Raw genomic sequence first — 10,101 nt, forward strand, 5'->3', positions numbered from 1 at the left:
GAGACGCAAGATGGCGCAAGTGTCTTTTATTTTCAAAATTATTCACGGAGATTTAAAGTCAACTTATGTTTCAAACAGTATGAAATATTACGATCCAGCACATGATACCAGAGCAACACCACTATTTGATCTACCAATTAGGAGAACTGATTACACAAAATATGAGCCAATAAATTATATGCTTACAACATTCAACGAATTTTATACCAAAAAATTGCAAAACAGTGATAAAAATTTAATTGATTTAGAAGTAAATTTATCAACAGTAAAACTGAGAATAGAGAATTATTTAAAGCAAAGCAGATAAATACAAAAATTTGTTATGGATTATAGAAATTTTAAGCAGATGAAAAATTAATTTATGAAATTTATATTATTTACATGAGAGGAGCAATAATTTTACATTTTCTCTCTCAAAAATGCTTGATAAAAATCAAATTGTATTATATTATATATATTTAATTAAATTATTTTCAATAAACCACAAAGGCGAAGGAACGCTGTTCGGTGCAGTTATTATTATTATAAGTTTTTTTTATGCTAACTGTAGCATTGCCATTTATAATGAACGTAATAAGTCGTATTTCAAATAACGAATTGATCGAAAATCATGCCAGTTGATTTTATTTTTCTCGATTTCCTTTTTCGTAATCATTTGCTCCAAACCCGATGATGAGAAAAATCTTTTGTGTCCATCTTAGTGACAGTAAATTTCGGTTCTGATTTCTTTGCATCAGCAATTAAATTGAACCAATAATTTGGAATGTATAGCTCAGATGAAATGCGCTTTGCTTTCTCTATGGTATCGAAACATCTATCGCAACTCAACTGTGGCCAGAAAGAAAATATTTTAAATTAAATTCCGCATTAAAAGTTTGGCGAAAAATATGATCACACACTGAATTTTGCTAACGAAATTCCATAACTCTTTTGTGTTCTCTATAGAGCTTGATAATATTTAAACCAGGTTTCAAGTATTTTTTTCTCACCAGTAAACATATCGAAGTGTTAAAAAAAGTTTCAAATTTCCTTATAACAGATCGATATAAAGTGGCGAAAAAATAAGTATGTGAAAATAGGGGGTGCCCATACCATGAGGAGGGGTCGGGGGAGCAACCCACCATGTCCAAATTTGGTCGGATCAAAAAATAATGTACCACAAAGTTGTTCAGAATGACGAGAGAAATTTTTTATGACCCCTGCCCTCCAAGTCCCCCCAACCCCCAGGGGGGTCGGGGGTAAAAAAACCCCAAGATATGATTTTTTTAACTCGAAATCTCGAAATTCGGAATCAGCATCCCAAATGATATTTGTCTCGTGCCCACTCACCCCAAGTCTCCCAACAACAAAGAGCCCCCCCATTGGGGTAAAATGATACAAAGTCGATTTTTCACATTTTGGGTGAGGAATTTTGCACTCAAATGTATGGCCAACTATAACTAATTTTATCCGCACATTTCATTTAGGCCATTGACCATCCCCTCCCATCACCCCCAAGGGGGGTCCCCCTACAAAATTCATGAAAATTTCGAAAAATACCCCGAAATCGGGTCCATAATATGGACTCCATATCCAATTTAACCCCAAAATTAATAACATATTCGGATTCCTCGTGAAAAATTACCTATAGGCCCCATACATTATCAATCTCCCTTGACATATGTTTAACTCCATCTAACTTGAACCTTTAATTCGGGTCGAAAACTAAAAATACCCCATTTCATTGTGACTTCACAATGGAATATTCACCCCTTATGACTCAAATGGGCATTTAGGTTTCTTCTAATGAAAGTTACGCATATCAATGTAGTTTCCATTGGCATGTAGTTTTGGCCGCCCTGAATGACCCAATTCGGAGGGCAAAGGTTCATTTTTATATTATTTTGACCCCCGCCCTACGAGCACACTACGTTAAAGTTCACATTGAGAGAGTTGACGCTGTCAAAGCTACATTGTTTTTTTTTTCACCGCTCTTGATAAAAAAAAGTATTTTCAATATTAAAAATATAAGAGGTTAATAAAAATTAAAAAAAACACACAGATCGATTCATCGAAATACGATTGATTATGAAAAATTAAAGTTAAAAAAAAGAAAAATAAATCAAAGAATCCAACATTGTTGAAAAAAGTTTGTTGTTGTTGTAAATACAGTGTAAATAAACAGAAAAATGCATAGCTGTACTGAAAACAAATGTAAAGGCATGAAATTTGAGGGTCTTTTTCTAAACTGCAAGTATTGCAATGGCAAAATATTCATCGAATGCATTGAAAATGCATTCATTCAGCGACTATTAATAAATCTGAATATGTTGGTGAAAAAAGATGATGAATATACATATGTGAGAAATATAAAACAAGAAAAAAAATTCACATACACATTTGGAGCCGGTTCGCCAATGGCTATTTCGTTTTCAGTATGTGATAAAAAACAAAAACAATTGAAACAAACAAATGAGGAGGCAACTGAACATATTTACACCAAAGATGATATAGCGAAAGCATTAAAAAATGTGGGTGACAAAATAATTTTTGATATACAAAATGTATTCAAAAATGAAATAGAACAAGCGGCATATATCACAACAACAACAACACAAACACCAATAAATATTGATGATTCATCAACTTCACAGCCATTAGATGACTCAAATACAACTGAGGAAACAGTGAAGGAGGTGAAAATTAATAAACGGAAAAATAAAAAAAATAAAAAGAAGAAGAAGAAGAAAAGCACAGAAGAAAATGGGCAAGACACAAAACAAAGAAAAGCGGAAAATCAACAACAACAACAGCAGCAGCAACCAACACAACAACAACAAATACAGGGTGTAAACACAAATTGGCATCGGCAAGAAAGGGCATCACATAATTATGGACTTTTCAATGGTAATCGTCGGCAAATGAATATCCAATCATACAACAACGATTATGAATATGGCCGTCGTCAAGGAAATCAACAATTTCAAACGAATAGGTCATTTCAACAACGGAATTATGTGAACCACCAACGCAGATATGAACAGCACCCTAATGATTGTGATTGTAGGCAATGTTTTGTTGAATTTGAAAGCCGCTATGAGGATTTTCGTCAAGGCATGTTCGGACACCAGCCGCCAGCTCGCAACTGGCAGCACAGGCCGCCGGCTCAGCGTTGGCAACGATGGAGAAACCAATAAATCTCAGCACAAACTTATCTGCGCATGAAAAATACTCTACGCAGATAAACATCCATTCACAAAATGTGAATGGTTTAAGAACAAAAATATCGGAGTTTGCAGCTGAGATAATGGTTCAACAATCATCGATTTACATGCTATGCGAAACTCATTTAAGTGATGCAATCAATTCTGTTGACGTTTTTCCACCAATGTACGAGGTTTATAGATGTGATCGATCATCACTAACAGAAAAAGACCAAGTACATCAAAAGGAACACGAAGGTGGAGTTTTAGTTGCTGTCAACAACAAACTGAAGTCAGTTTGCATCGGAACGGGTGACCATTTCGGAGCTGAACAAATTTGGGTGAAGGTAGCCGGCATGAAAAAGAACATCTTTTTGGTTGAATTATATATTCGACCAGATTCAACACTCAAGGTGTATGAAAACAACATGTATGCATTGAAAGAAGTCGCATTGAAATTGAATACAAATGATGTTTTCATTGTGTCCGGAGACTTTAATCTGCCAAAATTGATTTGGTTTGTTGATGAAAATGAGGACCCAGACATTGCAATTGCTATCAATGCAGCCAGTGAAAAAGAGAAGATAGTTCTGGATACTTGCTATGAACTGGGACATCACCAGATTAACAAGAACTACAACCAAAATGGTCGTATGCTTGATTTAATCTGGACAAATGATGCTGAGTTGCTTCAAAGCACCATTAGCGACTTTCATTCGTTGAATTTTGAAAAGCATCATAATGCTATTAGTATACGATATAAAGAGTCAATCATAAAGACAACTGAAACAATACAAACATATCGAGATTTCAACAACGCTGACTATAAACAAATAAATGAGTCGCTTCTTGATGTTGATTGGGATAATGTTTTTGATACAAATTCATTAGAGTTAAGACTGGATAATTTTTATGCAATTATAAGGTCAACAATAGAAACTCATGTCCAGTTGAAGACAAAAATCATCAGAAAGCAGCCGATGTGGTTTAACAAATCATTAGTTGTATTGAAGAACAAAGTCAGCAAAGCACATCAAAATAAAAAAAGGCTCAACACACCTGAATCAATTGAACATTACAAAGAAATAAGAAGGGAATATGAACGATGTGCAAGCTCAGCTCTCAGAGATTACAGAATAGAGATGGAGAAACAGATAGATGATGATCCAAAGAAATTTTTCAAGCACGTGAATTTCAAAAAAGGGAAAAGTGAAGATCTACCACATGAGATGACTTATTTGAATGAAAAAGCAAGCGATCAATTAACAATTGCTAGTTTTTTTGCAAAACACTTTGGCACCGCTTACAGCTCTTTAGAAGGTGATCTGCGATATGACAGCTCGGAAATAGAAAAAATACGTGATATTTGTGCAGAAATATCAATGACCGAAATAACCGAGGAGCTTGTAGGTCAACATATAAGCATGCTGCCAGATGATCTTGTCTGTGGTCCTGATGAGATTCCAAACAAATTCATCAAGCATTGTTTGATTTCATTACAGGAGCCAATATCAACACTATTAAAGGAATCACTTGAAACTGCCACTGTACCGCAGTTATGGAGAACGTCATTTGTCAGACCAGTTTACAAGAACGGCGATAGAAACAACGTTCAAAATTACCGGGGTGTTGCTTTACAGAGTATTTTGTCAAACAGACGCCATCTATTTGGACATAGCCAAGGCTTTTGACTCGGTCAACTTAAAATTGCTTATTCAAAAACTAGAAATCATGGGACTGAATGAGCAGCTGTTAAAATGGATCGAATCTTACTTGTCTGGTCGCAGACAAATTGTAAAGATTGCAGATATCAAATCCGACCCAATCGAAGTTACTTCTGGGACGGGTCAAGGATATCCCATTGGTGCTACTTTGTTCATCATGTTTGTAATTGATCTACCTTTCTTCGTGACCAATTCTACCATACTTTCATTCGCTGATGATACAAAAATTTCAAAATGTATCACCTCAACAGATGACTGCATTAATCATCAAAATGAATTGGATCGTGTAGCGGCTTATTATAGACGCAATTTATTAAAATTAAATGTAAACAAAACAAAGATCATATCATTTCAGCGGGGATCACTGCAATATGAATACAAATACAACATAGGCGGTGTTCAAATAGAAAGAGTCTTTGTAATAAAGGACTTAGGAGTGTTGCTTGATGGGCAAATGAATTTCAAATCACACATTGAGCATGTTACGGCTAAAGCTAAATCAAGACTGGCTTGGTTAAAGTTCTACGGTAAGGATTTCGTCGATCCATGGACAATTAAGCGCCTTTATTTTACATTTGTATTACCAATCATCGAATATGGATCGGAAATATGGAATCCACACTACGACAATATGTGCAAAAGAATAGAGTCAATACAAAAACAATTTTTACTTTATGCGCTAAGGAGAATGAACTGGGATGGCTATAGACTTCCAAAATATGAGCAAAGACTGCTGTTTCTACAAATGATTACGCTGGAGGAAAGACGCAAGATGGCGCAAGTGTCTTTCATCTTCAAAATTATTAATGGAGATATGAAGTCAACTCATACAGGGTGTCTCACGAACTAGGCGCACCCCCTAAATTTTAAAATTTTAAAAAACGCTTTGGGGGGTATGTTGGGGATAAAAAATAGAAAATTTATATCGGAGCAGAATTTTGAATTTTTGCCCAGGGGGGGTGGGGGTGCACCCCACTATGCCAAAAATTCATCGGATCACAAAATGATCTAATACAAAGTTGTTCAGAATGACAAGAGAAATTTTTTATGACCCCCGCCCTTCACCTCCCTCAACCCCCCAGGGGGGTTGGGGGGTCAAAACCCCCCCAAATATTATTTTTTCGAGCTGAAACCCTGAAATTTGAAATCAGCATGAAAAATTACTTTAGAAATGATATGACTCTCGCGTATAAATGTAGTTTACCTAGAAACAACAATACCATGACCTATAATATAATATGAGATGAATTGAGACGACATGACCTGGAAGTGAGTCTTGTGAAGTATGTGGATCCGACCTGGTCCAAAGTGTACTGGAAGTTGAGAACTCAGAGTGATACATCCTCTACGCTTCATCTCATATAATATTTTGATGTAAATGGCAGTCCTGATCAACAGAAACCTAAAATGGCCTGGAAGTGAATCCTGTGGAGCAGGTGGATCCGACCTGGTCCAAAGTGTTCTGGAAGTCTAGTGCTCGAGGGATTTCATCTCCTATGGGGATGAGCAATTTCGTTATTTTTTCGATTTTCCCATCGGAAATGCGAGAAAAATCTACTATTTCTCTGCTCGCTTCGCTCTACTTTGAATTAGATGGACCGAGATAAACAAAAAATAAAAATAAAAATTTTCAATGATTTTGAAGCAAACACTACCTACTACAAATGTATGTTTCAACCACGGTATAATGTGCATGAGCCGAGCGCAGTGAGGCGAACATATGTGTCCATGGGAATAAAAGTGGCAATACAAAAACGGAATCTGAAGAACGTCGCATAAATTTTTTTTACATAGTATAACTCTATACAAAAAAAATTATGTAACGTTCTTCAGATTCCGTTTTTGTATTGCCACTTTTATTCCCATGGATACATATGTTTGGGAAATAATTAATGCGGGATGAAACCGCTATTTCTATACTACTGAAGGGGCTATCCGACGGTGCCCCTCGTAGGTTCCTCCTGCCCCCCGATGGGCTAAAAAATCGGGTCAAAGTAAAAATTGCTATGGGGAGAGGGGTTTTGACCAATTTTTCGAGAATTTCTTCCAGACTTCACAAGTGATTTCACATAGGAGATGGATAGAGCGACCAATGAGCAATAAAAAGAGCGAAAAAAATCGAGAAAAAAAACCACGTCTTAAGCCGATTTTTCACTTTTAATATTTCAAACCGTTTTTTTACCACTACAGGGGGGCAGGGGGACCAAAGGGGGCACCCTCGGATAGCCCTATCGATTACCTTTCCAACGATATACATATGTCCGGGTAATTAGATAAAAGTTTACAAATGTTGAATGAAAAAATGCAATTTTTTCGATTTTTGACCATTTTTTTGAAAATTGATTCCTTGATTTTTTACGACTTTGTGAAAAGTTGAGTCCCAAATTTTGGCCATCTTAGTTTCTCATGAGGGTCAACATATATACAAAATTAAAACGAAATCCGAGACCATGATTTCAGATTTTGATCGATTTGATATGGAATCGTCGTATTGGAAAAACTGCCCGCTAAACTCTTTGAATGCACTTCAAATGGGAGACGATGCTGCGAATACCAATGATCATCAACAACAACCGGAAAAAGAACAAGAATACCGAGAGCTAATGCAAGATTTGCTACTACTACTACTGCCATTTACCATTGTTTGGCATACCGAGTTGCGGCCAGGTGCATCATGAATAAAGGTACAATTTTCTGTAGTAACTTATTTTGAATAAAATTAACTCAAATTCATTGATTTCAGCTGTGTGTTTCATTTTCGATTAAAATTGCTAAATTCGTTTGTGAGACCACAGCCACCAATACCGCCGTATCGTAAAAAACCACCACAAACTGGAAAAAAAGCAAATGTTGTTCCGGCCCAGGTGAACAATCAATAATAATCAACCAACATCAATTGAAGAAAAGAAAACATGTTAAATAAAATAGTTATTACCAAAGCTTGTAGCTTTGTGGCTTTGATAATATCTGAGATATTATGTATAAAGTAACCCCAGTTAAGAATAATTTTACCGATTAATTGATAACAATTATTATTACTGTTGATTTTTAAGCTCTATTTTAATTAATATATTGATTTCAATTTAATGGAAATTTTTTGCATAACTCTTTTTGTTCCTTTTTTTCATTCCATTGTGAGGTTAAATTCGACCAACACAACTGCAACCCTGTATTCGACCATCAATATGTTCCCGATTTGCCCCAACAATTGTTTAGTGGGTAAAGTAAGTTGGATAACAAAACAATCGGATAAAATTGTAAATTTTAATTGACAAGCACATTTTAGATTAAACAACGTAATGTGCCCAGTTACCGGACACCTAAGAAGCTTGTTTGGATTTGAACTATTTTAGAGAAAAAAATATGTTATATTTCTTATTAATCTTTTCGTAGATCGCTACGTTATTCATTTCTCTTTCAAAATATTTCTATATATTCCACAAAGCTTTTATTTTATTCATTTTATTTATAAAAACGGAAACAAGTCGACGTGCCTTGGTATCGGACATGTAGTGTTTGCTGATGTACCAGTTATCGGACACAGAGTTGGTACCAGTTATCGGACATAGATTTTCAGAAAATAAAAGAAAAGCGTGAACGGAAAAATCATGAAATTCTTTTCATTCGATAGGCGATAAAAACTTAATTATTTGGAAAAAATGTTCAAAATATTTTATTTTGGATTTTTCGACAAAATTTCGAATTCTTGTATTCATCTTAATGGAAGGAATGTCAATTTTGGCACTATTTTTAGAAGTAAATTAACGCGATAATTTTGGAGAGAAATGTTTAAACATAATCAGAAAACTTCACTGAATAAAAATATTCTGAAATTTAAATACAATTTTATTATTGAAGTAAACATTTCACTTAGTGGAACAATCCTTTCTGTTTGAAGAACTCTTTAACACAAGAGCGTATATCGTGTCCGATAATTGGGCATTACTATTTTTTATGAAAATGTACCAGATATCGGACAGTGGAAAAAATGTCAAATTAAACGCTTAAAAAAAATTCAATTCGATAATAAACATTCAGAATCATCGCTTCAAAAATATATAATTACTGCTGCATAAAAATCTATTTGAATGTTCACTTGAACTGTTCTACCTGTCCGATAAATGGGCAAATACCATAAATAAGACACTTTTTTTCTGCCCGGTTCTCGGACAGGTAAAAAAGGTTGAACATTTATAAAATTGATTTTATATAACAATTAAAATTAAATCTACGATATTTAATTACTTTAAATGTGAAGTTTCACACTAATGCGTATAGTTTGAAATATTTTTCTACAAACTTGCATAGAGCAACTCATGTGACTGACTTTCGTTTTTAAGCGCAAATGACAGAAAAATTCAATGATGCTGAAGTTAATGATAAAAATAAGGATATTTATTTGTAATGCAAAAAATAACTTTTAATGCCCTATAATCGAAAAATCTTTTTATATACAGGGTGGTTGTATATAAATTTAGGAATATTCGAGTATAAATCGTTTTTTTTTTTAAATACAAAGCAACACATTACGTTAAACCATTAAATTCATTTAATAAGCGAAATCCATTGAGTTTTTAAAACTCCAATTTGAAAATTTTTGCTGTTTTATCTTCTGACGTCGTAAGAATCTCGTTTGTTGCCTTTTTATATTTGATATCGTACACTTCGGCTGCATGTCCCTCAAGGTGGTTCTATCAAAAAAAAATCACGAAAATATCTTTACATTTCTATTAATTTCGATTTCTCCAAACGTAAAAACTAACCTTGCCGTTACCATTTTTACCTAAAAATGATGAGAAAATAAAAACAATTAAATGAGAATTTCGAATTAAGCAATAGAGAGATTTACGAGAATATATAAGAGATTCCAACGAAGGTATATATTAATTTGTATGTTTATATTTGGTCTAAGAGACAATCAATGAGCAAATAAATTCAAAATCACTTGAACAAAAAAAAATTGCTTAAATTTGAGATTTGGTGGTTGTAATCCACTCTGGTGGAAGAAAACAAAAGCTTACTATGAATGCGTCAGTTAGTTCCTAGATTTAAAAATGGAACAAACAATGAATATTTATAAGCATATTACAAGCCATACAATAAGAGTAATGAGCCTCGAATTTCAAATTCAATTGAAACTTTTATGACCATGATTCAATTTGACAATTTTATGACTCAAATTACTTCTTTTGATA

General features: G+C 34.3%; 2 long non-coding RNA genes across 2 annotated transcripts; one reads left to right on the plus strand and one right to left on the minus strand.

Moving 5' to 3' along the window:
• The first annotated feature begins 6,783 nt into the window (after positions 1 to 6,783).
• On the plus strand, positions 6,784 to 8,536 carry LOC116348202. Its single transcript, XR_004201774.1, has 3 exons — positions 6,784 to 7,590; positions 7,650 to 8,130; positions 8,193 to 8,536. It is a non-coding gene; the product is annotated as an uncharacterized LOC116348202 (long non-coding RNA).
• Positions 8,537 to 8,731: 195 nt separating this feature from the next.
• LOC116348201 lies at positions 8,732 to 9,772 on the minus strand. Its single transcript, XR_004201773.1, has 2 exons — positions 9,670 to 9,772; positions 8,732 to 9,597 (listed from the first exon to the last, which is right to left on the minus strand). It is a non-coding gene; the product is annotated as an uncharacterized LOC116348201 (long non-coding RNA).
• Between the last annotated feature and the right edge of the window lie 329 nt (positions 9,773 to 10,101).

This window comes from Contarinia nasturtii, unplaced genomic scaffold, assembly GCF_009176525.2.
Source record: "Contarinia nasturtii isolate CC-2019 unplaced genomic scaffold, AAFC_CNas_1.1 Cnas_scaffold_2351, whole genome shotgun sequence".
Lineage (NCBI taxonomy): Eukaryota > Metazoa > Arthropoda > Insecta > Diptera > Cecidomyiidae > Contarinia > Contarinia nasturtii.